Source organism: Cibotium barometz, chromosome 17 (assembly GCF_041138505.1).
Source record: "Cibotium barometz isolate CiBa-2024 chromosome 17, ASM4113850v1, whole genome shotgun sequence".
Taxonomy (NCBI): Eukaryota; Viridiplantae; Streptophyta; class Polypodiopsida; order Cyatheales; family Cibotiaceae; genus Cibotium; species Cibotium barometz.
The window spans coordinates 44,543,052-44,560,337 of record NC_141062.1 but is presented as its reverse complement, the minus strand read 5'-3'; the positions used below and the strand labels follow the sequence as shown (position 1 = coordinate 44,560,337).

Below are 17,286 nucleotides of genomic sequence, written 5' to 3'. Positions count from 1 at the left end.
ATATGCCATGGACATTATTGTATCACTTTGGTCTCAGAGGCCCATTGGGTCTTTAGTAGACGCTTAATATATCTTTCTTTCTTTCTTTCTCTCTCTCTTCCATGGCTCAATATATCCATGGTACCCATAGTCACAAGAAACATTTCGCGGGTTTTTTCGTTTCAAGATTTTTGGGGTTTTGTTTTGTAAGGTTTCGCCCCTCGGCTAAGAAACCATGAGGTTTTGAAAAATCAATATTTTCATTAATTCTTAAATAAGGGTGAATTTTGCAAAATTAGCTTTGATTAAGGGTGAATTTTGTAAAATTGAAAAAAAGAATGGAGAAATTGCACAATAATCAAGACATTGGAGGATGAGGAAAGAAGCCAAAGAGAGATGAAGAGAGGAGAAGAAAAGAAAGAGAGAAGAGAAGAGCAAGGAGAGAAGAAGAGTGGGAGAAGGAGAGAAGAAGCGAAGAAGATGGAAGAAGAAAAGGAGAAGAGGAGAAAAGAGAGAAGGAGAGAAGAAGAGGAGGAGAAAGGGAGAAGAAGGGAGACCAGTGGCGGGCTGTGGGCTGCGAGCAACGGGCGACGAACGGTAGGCTGCGACGCGTAAAACAAAGGGTTGACAAGAGAAAAAAAAAATATGCAGATGTGGCCGATAAGTGGCAACAAAAAGTGAAAAAAATATATATATATTTTTCCAAATTTGGGCGAAACGCAAAAATTTCACACATTTCGAATTTGTTTCGAAACGTTTTGTGCTAGAAATGTTTCGCACGTTTCATTTCATTTCGACGACACGTGTTTTTTTTTGTGTGTGTGTGTGTGACTATGATCATTGATCACTGTTTATAGCTTTTTCTCCCCCCTGCTGTTTGCAATGAATGCCTCTTGCCCTGACAAGGCTCCACACGCCCTCCTCTATTCACGCTACGTACTGGTGCCTGACCCTTCACACTCCCACGTGGCTCTGTGCGTATACTTGGCTCCGCTACCTGACCCACCCTTAGCTCATTGTGTAGGGCGTTCATCCCTCGCCGTCTTTCTTTTTGCAAGTGCATCCTCACTGCCCGACACACAGAACAATAAGCAATTGATGGTAGTAGGGTTTACTTAAGTCAGAGTCCTAGCTATGGTGGATCAAAGATATCCATGGTGTGAGTAGATGCAGGATATCAGGGACTCCAGGGGAGAGAGAGGCTATGAGAGATCCTAGCTATGGTGGCTGAAAGGTCTCCATCAATAATCCATGAATGAGAGAGAGAGAGATGACAATGGTGAGACAACGATGTGTTTCACTTACAAAGTACAAAGCCTTTTGTATGTTTAGAACCTTATCTTTTGACTCTCACATATCACACTCACATATAGGCACATGACACATGGCATACACTTATCTTATCTAGTTATAAGGGGTGTTTTTGTACTTTGTATGTTTAGAACCTTATCTTTTGACTCTCACATATCACACTCACATATACGCACATGACACATGGCATACACTTATCTTATCCAGTTATAAGGGGTGTTCACACCTTAAAGCAAGTGTTCACACACATACATATAGGGTGAACACACACATACATACAAAAACATAACCTTTTGGGGGCAACACACACGGACACAAGTGGGTACACGTGTGCACACATAAACATGGGTACATACATGAAGCTCTAAATACCCAACAAACCCCCCTTCGGAGTAAAGGTGGTGAGACTCTCACGCAAAAAAGTTACTACCACCTACCCCATCCACCCTGCCTCTCAGACCTAGACTCACCATCTGCACCTCCCGTGCCATGGTCACACATGGAACATTTATTACATCTCATTTTGAGGGACTCCTAGGGTAGAGGACCCATGACACTTACTCACATAAAACATAGATATCAGATTTAATTCTAGAAATTTAAGAACTTCCGCTTGGGCAACGAAGGACTGTCCTTCCGGCGGCGACACTTCCATGGCTCTCGTGTTGGTAATGTGGAAGCCTTTGATGAAGCGCAATAAAAGTGCATAAAGCCCAAAATGATTCCCCCATGTGAACAGGTTCTTATTAAAGTCTTTTCACATTGATTTAGGGTTTTCTCCTTCTATGGCTATCGGTGACGTGGGTGACTAACGGGTGGGGGGCGGCCAGACTGTCCACGGCGCAAAGAGCATAGTAGGAGATGGCGGGCACACGTGTTCAGACGGCGTCAGGTGAGAAGCCTTGAAGAGATGTGTGCTTAGCCGGCCGTGGAATGGGCGGACACACAGTCAGTGGAGGAGGTGTGCAGAGGCAGAGGTTCACAGCCATTGCTGGGCTGAAAGTCGCGCAGCAAATGAAAGTCCACAATGCAGGAGGGCAATGGCAGAGCTGCATAGAAGCACCGGGAGCAGTGGCGGCACAGCTGGAACGCTAGTGAAGACTGGGGATGGAAAAATGTAGCGTTGGGACCAGTGACAGATAGATGTAGGCACAGCGCGTCGAGAAGATCTTCAGTACAGCAGGCAGGTGGAGGGATGCAGTGAACGCACCTCTAATACCATTTGTAGGATATCAGGCACTCCAGGGTAGAAAGAGGCTGTGAAAGATCCTAGCTATGGTGGCTGAAAGGTCTCCATCGATACTCAATGAATGAGAGAGAAAGAGAGATAGGACAATGGTGAGACCATGGTTGTTAGAGGCATCAGAGGCGTTTGGTACAAGGCGGGTATGGTGCGCGCCTCGAAAGAGTCATATTTTTAGAGACGTTAGAGGCGTCTGTTATATTAAATTATATATATATATATATATATATATATATATATATATGTATATGTATATGTATATGTATATGTATATGTATATGTGTGTGTGTATATGTCTATGTATGTATGTATGTATGTATATAGTGATAGATAGATATATAGTGAAAGTTGAGAGAGAAATGAAATGATATATTAATGTCTCTAAGAGGCCATAATGGCCTATGAGACCAAAACTGATAGTACATCTGAAGTTGGTGTCTTATCAAAGAGAACAACCAAATGAAACTGAAAAGTACAATAAATTGACTGTCTTACATGTCTTACAGTTATAAGAACTATAAGTAAGACTCCTAGATGATACTGAGTAGAAAATACTCGAAAATGTATATCAAGTAGATCCATGTATGCTGATCAGTTGAAATGCTGCCCTCTCCTCAGATCAAATATCTCCGCCATGGGGCTGTCTCTCTGTGTCTCCTGAGCTCAAAAACTCCATGACCTTGCGTACCGGCCCAAAACCCTCCCGGAAGAGATGGTGATATCTCCCTCAGATCTCATAATAGATTGTACATCGGCAAATGTAGTGCTCCTCTGTCTTTACCTCCTAGTAGCATAGCTGACAAATGCAATCATCCGAGCATAGCTGACAAATCCAGACATCCAAGATCTGATGCACATATCGCCCTGTCTCAATCTGCAACTGGTGTGATGAGGTAAATGTTACATGCGGAAGCTTTGAGATGCTTCTTTCAACCCTAAACACCATCTAGAACATGCTGATGTAAAAACGCAGACAGAAGGGAGAGTAGAGAAAGAAAGAAAGAAAGAAAGCTGTATTAATGTCTACTAGAGGCCGAACTCGATCTATAAAACAAATCAATGTACAACTGTCAATGTCTTTTGGATGTCCAGAAAAAAAAGGGACAAAATGAACATGAAATAAACTATGAAAGTACTGAGCTAGTGGGGGGATGTGATGGATGGAGCACTATTGCTAGAGGCTCAGTATGCAACCTATATGCGTAGGGTATACAAGAATGCAATGCAGATCTGTCTAGCTCCAACCAGTACCATAATGGGGGTGTAATATGTAATACATAGGCGATGGCGAGGCAAAAATACTTGGAGCATGATCTCCGGGTGTGAGTGTAAGTGAGCTAGCCGCTCCTTGATATGGTGCTGATGTCGAGCCCGTATCTCTGTGATCTCCCTCTGATGTAGTCTAGGAGTCTGGTAGCCTGGAGCTCTCGGTCTCCGTCTGGCTCAGAGGTCCGCAGCGCGCTGAAGTGTAACCCCCTCCTGTGTCAGGGTAGGCACTGGGATAGATCTCTGGAAGAAATCAGTGGGCTGGAGCTGTCGCCCACCTCTCCTTGTGGTATGAGTCCGTAGAGCAGTGTCTCTCTGTGGCACTGTCTCTAGCAAGAACTGGTCAAATCTGTGCTGGTCTGCGGACTCCATGATCTGGCGGAGTGAGGGATGTCCACTGAAGATGGTGGTGTATCTCTCTCTAATGACACTATATGCTCTGCATCTGCATACATAATGTTCCTCACTCTCAACCTCCTCCTGGCATAGTCTGCATATCCTCTCTGCTCCGGGGATCTGTGCTGTCCTACCTACCTCAATCTCAAGTTGGTGTGATGATACTCTGAGCTGGCCAATCGCCACTCGAGCACTATGAGGCATGCACACATCCATGTATCTAGGTCTCTGTATGAATCCATCCGCTGAGATACGCATAAACTGATCTCTGTAGTATAGCATCTTCGGCGTAGAGGCTGATTGGGTGTAATCCAGGTCTCTTGAGTATATCGCTGCCATAAATCCTGCCGAAGGACTCTGTTCCTCTCACTGTGAGAGAGCTGGATGTGTGGTGCATGTATATCATACTGGAAAGGTGGCAAGTGATCTATGTCAAGACCATGCTGAGTGAGCCATTGTATCATCTGTGAATACCATGATCTCTTATCTCCACTCTCTGCGAGCTGACTGGACGCCTCAAAAGCTCTATGTGAGAGTCGATCTGATGGCATATCTCCGATCCTTTGTATGAAGCATATCGTCTGGAAGAAGGCCTCTACTAGCATAGGAGGTGCAGCAAACTCCGTCCCGGACAATGTCATGTGGGACAGAGGGTTTGCTGCGGATCATCCGCGAGAGCATGAGAATCTGAGGCCTCTCTATCTGAGACCATGTGGAGGTGGCGAGCCCAGGTGCCCATACTACTGCAGCATACATCAAAGCAGGGGTGACTAGTGTGTCAAACAACCAGCCCTTCGTGCGGGGCTCCTGGAAGTGTGCCTGGTGACACTGACTCTCTAGCATGGCTAGAGCTGCATACCCTCGTGTGAGTCTATCCCTAGCTACTTGTGCCATAGTAAATCTTCCTGGTGGAGTCGTAGATGCATAGTCACAAGGGACGGGGGACGGTGACGGGGGACGGGGACAGGGACGGGACGGGGGACGGCCATAAGTAGGGAATGGGGACGGGGGAGGGAACGACACTCAAAAAATACTTTTTTTTAAAAAATTTTCTACTCTACACTTATTCTACTCTGGAAGTACATCAAAATGAGCACAAATTTACACTAAAATGGTAAGCTTTTGAGTCATATTAATAATTAAGTAGATACAAAATGAGTCATGAGACTAAGCCTTAAGGAGGCAGAATACATGGACGGACTCAAATGAGTCAATGACAAAAAAGTGCTCAAGACTAGAGGCTAGAGGCTAGAGCTAAGTAGTAAGGCCCATGAATCATGATCCATGAATGATCATCCACGTGAAGTGCTCGCCTCTGTCAGAATTGGTGCAGCGGAAGCTTAACACACGCAGTGAGAGAGAGAGAGAAGTTGACGCAGAGAGAGACAAGTGGACGAACAGCCTGAACTTTATTAGCAATGAAGATGAGAATTACAATGGAAGGCAAGGATATTTATACCCACACAAGGGAGTTGGCCGACTCAATATGATAATTAAGTCCACCTAGGCCAGCTGGCATTCCCACGTGAGATACCATTTTTAACACCCTCTCTGTAGCTCATAGTGGGCATAGATGAACAAGCCAAATCGATGTAGATGCAACCATGGACACTCCAGCACTGCAGTTACTGGATACACCTCGGAGAACGCACCAATCAACATGTCTTCACAAGAAATGCCATCTTGAGCTTCAGCTGCCACATAGAATAATGAATTGTAGACAACTCCACATCCATGATCCCCCATTCGTTGAACTGCGAACACATCACGTTCAAAAAATCCTCTGAACCTTGAACTGTCGACACACGACGCCCAAAATTCTGCTACACAATGAACCAGGAACTCATCCCATCCATAGTCTTCTACCAATGAACTACGAACACATCACGTCCATAGATTTGTCAAGCTGTTCCATGCCAGATGCATGTGCCTTGAACTCCGACACACGGGTCCAAATCACCAAAACGGGAGCACAGACTGCCCCTCTCTGCCACTCACATGCCTCTCTCTGGCTGAAGCACGTGGTAGCATTCATCCACCAAGCTAGAATGCTGGAGCATGTGCCAGTGTAGTCCTCGCCACACCGGCAGACGCCGTAGCATCCCTAGTAGAATCACTGTCATTGTCATCCTCGTCAGCTTTGCCTTTGCCTTTGTCATTCGTCGAGCCTTGAGCTTTAGCTTTGGATTTGCAATCCCGAGCCAAATGCCCTCGCTTTCCGCACTTATAACAACGGCTCCTAGACTTCTTATTGGATTCCGATGCAGTATGTGCCGATTCTACATCCTTCGAAACTCGAATCTTGTCTTGGGAAATGAGCACTGCTTCCTCCTCAATGAGAAAAGAGCTGAGATCATCAGCATCTTTGGCTTTCACCTTGACGAGGTTGGCATTCTCATCGTAGAAGACAAACTCTGCATCGAGGAAGTCCGGGTCTGTGTGGTCTTTCCGTTGATCGCCCGGAAGAGAGTGCCTCCAAACCCCCCATAGCCTGTCCACGTTGCTGTGGTGAGCATAGAATATAGGGTCCCTTGCCGCCGTGCTAAACACCCCCATGTCCTGCATCAGAGGTCGCCTGGGATCTCCTGTCCAAAAATGAATGACCGTGTGTATCCCATTCTCCATGCTCCCCCCCAACTTTGCCGTTGAGTTTCTCACTCCACCCAAGCCACCAGCCGCTTCTTCTCCGCTGTTGTGCTGCTGTGGCCAGGTTGCGCTCTTGCCTTCACACACGTCCGGACCAGCCAGCGCCCACCGAAAGCACCCACGTGTCACCCGAAGCCAGCTCCGAGCCTCCACCACCACACGCCGTCGACCACGACGCCGGCCACACGGTGTAGGAGCACTGGTTCACAACGTTGAAAGTGGTGGCGCTGCAACTGAATAGCGTGGCCGGCTGCCCGCTGCCGGTGCACACCAAGCCCCCACAGTCTCCCGAAACGCAGCTGGTGCCGGATCCACTGCAGCCCGTTCGCCCCCACAGTGCTGCAGCAGCCACCTTCTCCAACTCCTCCGTGTGCCCAAGAATCAACGAGCACTCAGCTCTGATACCATGTCAGAATTGGTGCAGCGGAAGCTTAACACATGCAGTGAGAGAGAGAGAGAAGTTGACGCAGAGAGAGACAAGTGGACGAACAGCCTGAACTTTATTAGCAATGAAGATGAGAATTACAATGGAAGGCAAGGATATTTATACCCACACAAGGGAGTTGGCCGACTCAATATGATAATTAAGTCCACCTAGGCCAGCTGGCATTCCCACGTGAGATACCATTTTTAACAGCCTCATGGTCATGGGTAGCTTGTGCCAAAGAAGCATCAAGCTCATCCTCAGTCTCATCCTCACTGGCATGCTGCTCCTGCACCTCATCCTCTTGTTGCTCTTCTTGTTGACTCATCTCCCACTCGGTGAAGGAATCTGCCTTCTTGGTCACGCTCTTGCAAAGCATTCGCAAGTTCCCACCATGTCCATCCCGTTGTCCTTCTACGAGAAGCCCCGGCACGTGAGGAGGATGCCATGGTTGAAGATGGCTTGACTCTTGAGCCTTGAGGAATGAGAGAGAGAGAGAGAGAGAGAGAGAGAGAGGCCTAGAGGCTTGGAAGTTGGAAGACTCGAGAGGCTTGAAAGTTGAGGGAGAGGTGAGAGAGAGAGAGAGAGAGGCCTAGAGCCTAGGCCCTAGAGGCTTGGAAGTTGGAAGACTCAAGAGGCTTGAGGGAGAGGTGAGAGAGAGAGAGAGAGAGAGAGAGAGAGAGAGAGAGAGTCTAGAATCTAGATAGTAGGGCGGCAGCCCGCGGGCCTTGTGTGAGAGTCTAGAGGCTTGGAACTTGGAAGTTGGAAGCTAGAAGAAGCTTGAAAGCTTGAGCCTTGAGAGTTGTGTGTGCTTGTAGCCTTGTAGAGGCTTGTTCTTATATAGATAGGCAAGAGAGAGAGAGAGGAAAGCCTCAAGGGCAAGAGAGAGAGAGAGGGCCAAGCCTCAAAGGCTCAAGGCTCAAGGGCCAAGGCCCAAGGCCAAGCCAACAGCCATAAACGGCAAGCGCAACAGCCATAAACGGCTAGAAACGGCAAACGCAACGGCCAAAAACGGCGAGCGCAACGGCAAAAAACAGCCAGAAAAAAATGCAACGGCTCTCTGCCGTCCCCCCACAGAGCCGTCCCCCACTGGCATCCCCGTCCCCGTCCCCTGTGAGTGACGCGTCGTGGGGGATGTCCGTCCGTCCCCATCCGTCCCCGTCGCTGTTCCGTCCCGATTCGGCGTCCCCGCGTTCCAAGCAGACGTCCCTTCCGTCCCCTGTGACTGCGCGTAAATGTAATCCCCAAGTACACATATGAGTCTACCACCTCTACTTGTCCTCCTGCTACTGTGAAGATGGCCTGTCGTCGAACCGGCCCTAAGGTGTGGAAAATCATGGCCTTGGTTTTCCCAAGGTTCACTGTAAGTCCCCTCTATGCAGAAGTCGTCAAGTGCATGGAGATGGTGTTGTAGTCCCATCTACAACTCATAGACCAGAATAATATCATCTGCATATAGCATAGTGTGGACTATGGTACTTGAGATGTCTACCCCGTCCCCACCACCGTGACCAATGAAGTGAGCCACCTCATCGATGTATAGCCCAAATAGGTAGGAGAGAGTGGGCATCCTTGCTTCACACCTATGGTGCTAGCAATAACATCAGATAGCCCCCCGAGGCCTCGTATGCGCCCAAGGACCTGCTTATATAAAGCATAGATGCCCCAAACCATCTCTGATGGGATCCCCAATGACTGTAGGCGTTGGAAGAGTCTCTCTCGTGGCACCGTGTCAAATGCTTTGCGGAAATCCACAAAGTAGCAGTATAATCTCTTCTCTCGCGCCCTAGCCTAGTCAATCAGACATCTCAGAGTGAATATATGGTCTGTCACCATTTGGCCACCCAAATGGTTCACTCTTGCTTTCACACTATGTACATATTGGATTGGTGTCCATGGCTTATGGAATATGCCTATGCAGGTGATTGACACGTGTCATGCTGTATAGTTGGATATGATATTCCGCTGGGACTTGATGTTATCATGCCCGGAATATCTGGAGGACTTGGCTTTCCGCTGGGACTTGTGCCTTTGTGTACATGCCCGGAAACGCCTGGAGGACTTGGCTTTCCGCTGGGACTTGTGCCTTTGTGTACATGCCCGGAAACGCCTGGAGGATTGGCTTTCCACTGGGTCTGGTATCGCATATACTTGCCTGGAAACGCCTGGTCTTATATGGTTTCATGAACGGGAATTGCTCATGCCAATGCTGCATTGCATAGCATCTTTATGTGCTTGCCTGCAAATGAAATTGCATGCTGTTTTCATGCCTGCATGACCTATGTGTAGTTCCGGGCTAGGGGACGCCCGCCCGTGAACCGTGCGTGTGAAACTGTCTGCTGACATGGTTGTGTGGCATGTGAACAGGTGGTAAGTATTACCCAAATCTAGGCTCAAATAGCCCTTAGGACTTAGCCAATATTTATAAGTGAGTGCGTTCCCACTTCATTAAAGTTTGGGCGCCCAAAAGTCACTTATAAATTATGACCGCTTCCAAGTTCACACTCACTGAAGTCCCGAGGCGGACAAGACTCAATGTCCAGGACCTGATCCTCCCCTTTTACTCATAAATGGGCATCTCCCCATGTCCCTTCATCTGATTGGACCCCAATTCACTTACTTATTAAGAGAAATTCGTGTTTTCTCTTCATGAGGATTTTTGGAGGCTGAAAACTCTGTTTTTCCACCATTTCTCTCCATTTCCAAGCTCTCCATAGCCATACCCAACTTGCTAGGGTGTTTTCCAAGCTTCCAAGAGTGTTTCCAAGTGCTAATCACTCTCCTACTCACTCCCAATGACTGAAATTCAGCAAAACAGCTCTCATTTTTGCTGTAATTTCTGGTCTTTTTGCTGAAAACCCTAATTTCAGCCTTCCTTTCTCAAGTTGAACCATAGGGGAAGCTTTCCCAAGGTTCCCTTCATCCTCTTGAAGACTTTTGTCGCGAAGGATTGCGGCAAATCGAAGATATCAACACTTCTAAAGCTTCCAACGCGAAGGCTTCCGCTTGCAACAACTTCTATGAAGACTGGTAAGCTAATTGGACAATGTGTTGTCATTACTTACTCAGTAGAAGGGCAGGACTCCTTGTTTAGCCGCCCTGTGTAGTATTTCTCTTGTCCTATGTGCTCTTGAAGATGTTGCTACCTTGCTTGGTAGAACATAGAGCCAATGGTAGAGAATATGGGCACTGAAGTCGGGCCGGGCATCAAGGCAGCTCCTTGGTGATCTACATCGACATACCATTGTTTTCTAAATGCTGAATTTCATATGCATTGGCATGGAGGATTTGGCAATGAATGCCCGTGAAGCTATGTATTGAATTTCTCCAATAGTAATACAATTTACTCAAGGGAGGGGTCGGCCGTTCCGGCTCATTGTGTGCCTCTTGTCAATTCAGCAATTTACTTCTTGTATTTGAGCAAGTGTCCTTCAAATCTTAGTGTATTTAAGTGTATTGATTAGCATTGTGTTCAACCAAGTTACATTGGTATCAGAGCATACGGTTCTCTTTCACTTCTATCGTGAGAGACGATCACCGTGAACACTAGCTATCTCTACACTTAGAACATTATGGACAGCCATACAATGAATGTTGGAGATGCTAATACAAGTGGCAGGGACAATGAAATGCATGCCTCCAATGCTTTACAGGATGAGCAAACTCATGTGGTGCACAATAGGGAACATGAATATGTGGGACAGCCGTCTCGTGGCAAAGAGAAGATGCAAGAAGAAGAGTCCATAGTCTTGAGAGCTGAACTTACTCGTATGCAGGCTCTTCTCCATGCACAACAAGAAGAATTGAATCTCTATCGCCGCGAGGATCCATTGGTACATGATCGTTTGAAGGCCAAGAAAGCTGAATCTTATATGGATCATGCAATGGCAATGATTGCTCAAGAGTTGCACATGCAACCGAGGGATGCAGCACGTGCATACTTGGCTCGTACCGAGGATGCCTATGCAGAAAAGGCAACCATCCCACATGTCTTGGAATCCCCACAAGTGCCCGGACAAGAAGTTATGTCTAAGAGGATGAACCTCCATGCGATGGGAGAGGAACAATCAGTGACTTCACGCCATGCAGGAATATCTCATGTAGCCCGTGAAGGATACAATGTTTATGGCAGTGGTCAAAATGTATGTCAAATGCCATTGCCGGCTGAAAATGTACATGCACAACACATGCAACATGGGCTGCAATTTTCTGTTGGTGCAGGTATTCCGCGTATCTCTCATGCCACTCATGCCTTCGAGTGTGCTCGTGAGGGAGAAGCTATGGCTGAAAATGTATCAATGCATGTTGAGGGGCCAGCCATGCCTCATGCTTACAGGGCACATGTATCTATGCCTTATGCATCACCTTTTGGTCCAAAAATGATGCCAATTACAGGGACTGTCCCAATGGACAAACATGGGGGAAAACATGTTGAGATGCACACACATGCATCAAAGTCTCGTGACTTCAAAGCCGGAGACAAATCTGTGAAGTTTGACACATATCATGGAGAATATGATGCATCAAAGGCACTTGCTTTTATTGCCCAGTTTGATATTGCTTTCAGTGATGAGGATTTCACTCAGAAATCCATGATCCGGCATGTAAGCATGTTCATGAAAGGCACTGCTGCCCATTGGTGGCTCACGGAGAAGCTCTCACCGAATCCTGTTAGATCATGGGAAGAGTTCAAGGAGAGGTTCTATGCTCAATTCTTGCCTCCCAATGCATTGAATGAGATAACAATGAAGTGGGATTGGGTAAAGCAAAATGAGGGGGAATCGGTAAATGCATATGTACAAAAGTTTTGGAAAGTGCTCTTGGAGGTGTCTCCATTTATGCATGTCACCGAGGCGGAAAGGAAGAGAAGGTTTCAATCGGGATTGCAACCCGTGTACAAAGCGGGATTACAAATGTATCCTGGTCATACCTTACACCAATTAATCGCAGCCGCCACCGCCACCGAGCAATTGGAACTCAAATTGAGTCGATCCAATAAGGCTAAACCCTCATTTCAAGGCAAAGAGAGGGCTGTCCAAAACCTGCAAAATGATGGACAGCCACCTAAAAGGGACCAAAACCAAGCCAAATCAGGTCCAAAAGCTGAAAATAAGTTTGCTAACAAGCGCCCTTATAAGCCGGCAAACTTTGGTCTTAGTGCTGAGAAGAAGGAGCAATATATGCGTGAAGGCAAATGCTTTACTTGTGGCAGCACTGAGCACATGGCAAGAGCATGCCCAAATAAGAAGAACAAAGCTGAAAATGCTAATGTACCGAAGCCTAATGTGCATATGGTTCCAGATGTGCAGGGCAACACTTCACATGATAGCAAAGATAGGGTTGTATGTAAAGCTTGGGGACAGCTCAAAGATCAACCTGCTTTGTTCATGTTTGATGATTGTGCATCGGAGAATTTCATATCCACTCAGATGGCAGCTGCTTTGGGTATTGAAGTGGAGGACATGGGTCCTCAAATTGAAGCAGGGGCTGCCTTTGTTGGTAGAGAAGTGCAGGTCATGCCTATTTTTGGCAAGTTGCGCATACACATTCAAGGCTATGTGGATCATGAGGATTTTCTTGTGGCGCCTTTGAATGGCTGTGATGTATTGCTTGGAAAGCCTTGGCATACACGTATTGATCCGTGCAAGGCTTACAAGACTAACAGGATCACCTTCATGCATAAAGGCCGAGAACATGTAATTGATGCTGGTGAAGAGGGTGATACCATTCCCCTTGTATCTCATGTACAAATTAAGAAAGTAATGAAAAAGAGTGTTTTTGCGTACTTGATTTTTGTACGAGATCATGTTGAGAAAAATAATGTACATGTAAACACTCTTAGTAATGATAGGCTGAAATTTTTGCAAGAGCACAATGATTGTTTTGCTGATGAGTTACCAAATGAGTTACCACCTGTACGACCGGAAGATCATCGCATTGATCTTGTGCCGGGTAGCTCACCACCTAATAGGCCAGCCTATCGTGTAAGTGCATCCCAAAAAGAGGAGATCATGAAGCAGGTGAATGAGCTTCTTGAGAAGGGTTTGGTTCAGCCAAGCTCTTCCCCATATTGTTCACCCGTTCTCTTGGTTCAAAAGAAGGATGGATCCTTTCGTATGTGTGTGGATTATAGAGCTTTGAATAAGCTTACCATCAAGAATCGGTTTCCGATTCCACGCATAGACGACATCCTTGACAAGTTGGATGGATCGGCATGCTTTAGCCGAATTGATCTCAAGAGTGGATATCATCAAGTGCGTGTAGTGCCTCAGGATGTACACAAAACTGCTTTCAGGACAGCATTTGGGCTTTATGAGTATCTTGTTATGCCTTTTGGTCTTACAAATGCCCCGGCTACATTCAATAGAATGATGGATCGCATATTCCGTGGGTACAGGAAATTTACAGGTGTCTTCTTTGATGACATACTAGTCTTCTCGAAGACCGAAGAAGAGCATAAAGCTCATTTGGCTATTGTTTTTGAAGAGCTCCATAACCATAAACTCTTCATAAATGCAAAGAAGAGTGAGTTCTTCTTGTCAGAGATACATTATCTTGGGCATATTGTGTCCAAAGATGGAGTGCGGATGGATCCTGCAAAGATTGATGCAATTCGGAATTGGCCCGAATTGAGTTCAGTGCATGAGATCCGCAGTTTTCTTGGATTATGCTCTTACTACCGCAGGTTCATTCGGCACTTTGCATGGATTGCTTCTCCTTTGCATGATTTAACAAAGAAGAAGGCTGTGTTCAAATGGACTAATGTAGAGAGAGATGCATTCCTCGCATTGAAAGATGCAACTACTCATGGTCCAGTGTTGATCGTTCCGGATTTGCAAAAGCCTTTTTGTGTGGAATGTGATGCATCTGGAAATTGCATAGGGGCTGTCCTTAATCAAGAGGGACATGCCGTGGCTTATGAGAGTCGTAGATTGCATGATGCAGAGCTATCTCTTGGCATTTATGAGAAAGAGCTCTTGGCTGTAATTCATGCACTTACTATATGGAAACATTACCTTCTTGGGGCTGATTTCACTGTGAAGACAGATCACCAGAGTTTGAGATATTTTCTTACTCAAACTAAATTGTCAGAGAAGCATATGAGGATGGCCAATTTCCTCTCTATGTTTCATTTTCAGATCTTGCACACCCCGGGAAAGAAGAATGTAGTGGCCGATGCATTGTCACGAAAGCCGTATGTAGCAGCTATCTCGGTTGCCTCTCATGGGGACTTGTCTACCATGCGTGATTTGTATCATACGGATGCTGATTTTGCCACTATTTGGGCTGATTTGATGGCTGGTCATGCACATGCCTCATATGTGATCAAAGAGGGTTATCTCATGAAAGATAATTGCCTATGTGTAGTGTCTGACATGAGGCAAAAGGTTTTGGATGAGTGCCATGCTCCTCCATATGCTGGTCATAGAGGCATAATGCCTACTACGCACATGATTGAGCGGTATTTCTTTTGGCCAGGTATGCGGAAGGACATAGAGGCACATGTACGTGCATGTATCACCTGTCAAAAGGTCAAATTTGACAGGCAAAAGGCACCAGGTTTGCTTCAGCCATTGCCTATTCCCACGCAGCCATGGGAAAGTATTACAATGGATTTCATTATGGACTTGCCACGTACCCAACAGGGTAATGATGCAATTTGGACAATTGTGGACAGGTTTAGCAAGCAAGCTCATTTCTTGCCGGTCAAAAAGACCATCAAAGCTGAGCATATGGTTAAAATATATCTTGCACAAGTGTTCAAACATCATGGAATGCCGAAGTCCATTGTGGGGGATAGAGATCCCAGGACTACAAGTCTCTTTTGGCGGGCCTTATTTGATAATATGGGTACCAAATTGGACTTCTCATCAGCTTATCACCCTCAAACGGATGGGCAAAGTGAGGCTGCAAATTCAGCCGTGTTGGATCTCTTGAAATGTTATGTGGCGGATCAGAAGTCTTCTTGGGAGAAGTACTTACCGCTTGTGGAATTTGCATACAACAACACGGTGCATGCATCTACGGGAAAGGCCCCGTTTGAGATTGTTTATGGTAAGGTGGTTTTGCCACCCATCCTTCGCACAAAGGATGAGATATTTGCAGCTGATGAGTATGTAAGAGACTTGGATATTGCTTTTGCTCAGGTGCGGACAGCCATTGCAAGGTCACAAGACAAGCATAAAAAGGCTGCCGACAAGCATAGAAGGCAATTGGATGTTAAAGAGAATGATTGGGTATTGCTGAAATTTGAGAAAGCAAGACTTGCAAAGAGGCCTGGCAAAGAGGGTGCATATCCTAAGCTTGCAACCAGGTACTATGGACCTTTTCGAGTGATCGAGAAGATCAATGAAGTGGCTTTCAGATTGGCATTACCTAGTCATTGGCACATACACAATGCTTTTCATGTGAGTCTCCTTCGCAAGTATGTAGGGCCGGAGCCCAGTGAAATGGTCATTGAGGATCCACCAGAAGTGGATGAGCTTGAGGAGATCTTGCAGCCAGAACAGATTGTGTATCACAAGGAACGCAAGCTTGCTGCAGGCAAAGTTGTGAGGCGTTACCTTGTGAAGTTTAAGAACTATCTTCCCATTGATGCTAAATGGGTAGATGAAGAGTTCTTCAAAGATTGCCCGCATGTGCTTCAGACATATTTGGATGCATTTCAGTTGCGGACAACTGTTTAGAAGCGGGGGGGGGAATGTCACCATTTGGCCACCCAAATGGTTCACTCTTGCTTTCACACTATGTACATATTGGATTGGTGTCCATGGCTTATGGAATATGCCTATGCAGGTGATTGACACGTGTCATGCTGTATAGTTGGATATGATATTCCGCTGGGACTTGATGTTATCATGCCCGGAATATCTGGAGGACTTGGCTTTCCGCTGGGACTTGTGCCTTTGTGTACATGCCCGGAAACGCCTGGAGGACTTGGCTTTCCGCTGGGACTTGTGCCTTTGTGTACATGCCCGGAAACGCCTGGAGGATTGGCTTTCCACTGGGTCTGGTATCGCATATACTTGCCTGGAAACGCCTGGTCTTATATGGTTTCATGAACGGGAATTGCTCATGCCAATGCTGCATTGCATAGCATCTTTATGTGCTTGCCTGCAAATGAAATTGCATGCTGTTTTCATGCCTGCATGACCTATGTGTAGTTCCGGGCTAGGGGACGCCCGCCCGTGAACCGTGCGTGTGAAACTGTCTGCTGACATGGTTGTGTGGCATGTGAACAGGTGGTAAGTATTACCCAAATCTAGGCTCAAATAGCCCTTAGGACTTAGCCAATATTTATAAGTGAGTGCGTTCCCACTTCATTAAAGTTTGGGCGCCCAAAAGTCACTTATAAATTATGACCGCTTCCAAGTTCACACTCACTGAAGTCCCGAGGCGGACAAGACTCAATGTCCAGGACCTGATCCTCCCCTTTTACTCATAAATGGGCATCTCCCCATGTCCCTTCATCTGATTGGACCCCAATTCACTTACTTATTAAGAGAAATTCGTGTTTTCTCTTCATGAGGATTTTTGGAGGCTGAAAACTCTGTTTTTCCACCATTTCTCTCCATTTCCAAGCTCTCCATAGCCATACCCAACTTGCTAGGGTGTTTTCCAAGCTTCCAAGAGTGTTTCCAAGTGCTAATCACTCTCCTACTCACTCCCAATGACTGAAATTCAGCAAAACAGCTCTCATTTTTGCTGTAATTTCTGGTCTTTTTGCTGAAAACCCTAATTTCAGCCTTCCTTTCTCAAGTTGAACCATAGGGGAAGCTTTCCCAAGGTTCCCTTCATCCTCTTGAAGACTTTTGTCGCGAAGGATTGCGGCAAATCGAAGATATCAACACTTCTAAAGCTTCCAACGCGAAGGCTTCCGCTTGCAACAACTTCTATGAAGACTGGTAAGCTAATTGGACAATGTGTTGTCATTACTTACTCAGTAGAAGGGCAGGACTCCTTGTTTAGCCGCCCTGTGTAGTATTTCTCTTGTCCTATGTGCTCTTGAAGATGTTGCTAC

General features: G+C 46.3%; 1 pseudogene; it reads right to left on the bottom strand.

Annotated features, from left to right (window-relative positions):
- Nucleotides 1–3,767: 3,767 nt before the first annotated feature.
- LOC147630051 (uncharacterized) lies at nt 3,768–4,749 on the bottom strand (annotated as a pseudogene).
- Nucleotides 4,750–17,286: the final 12,537 nt, after the last annotated feature.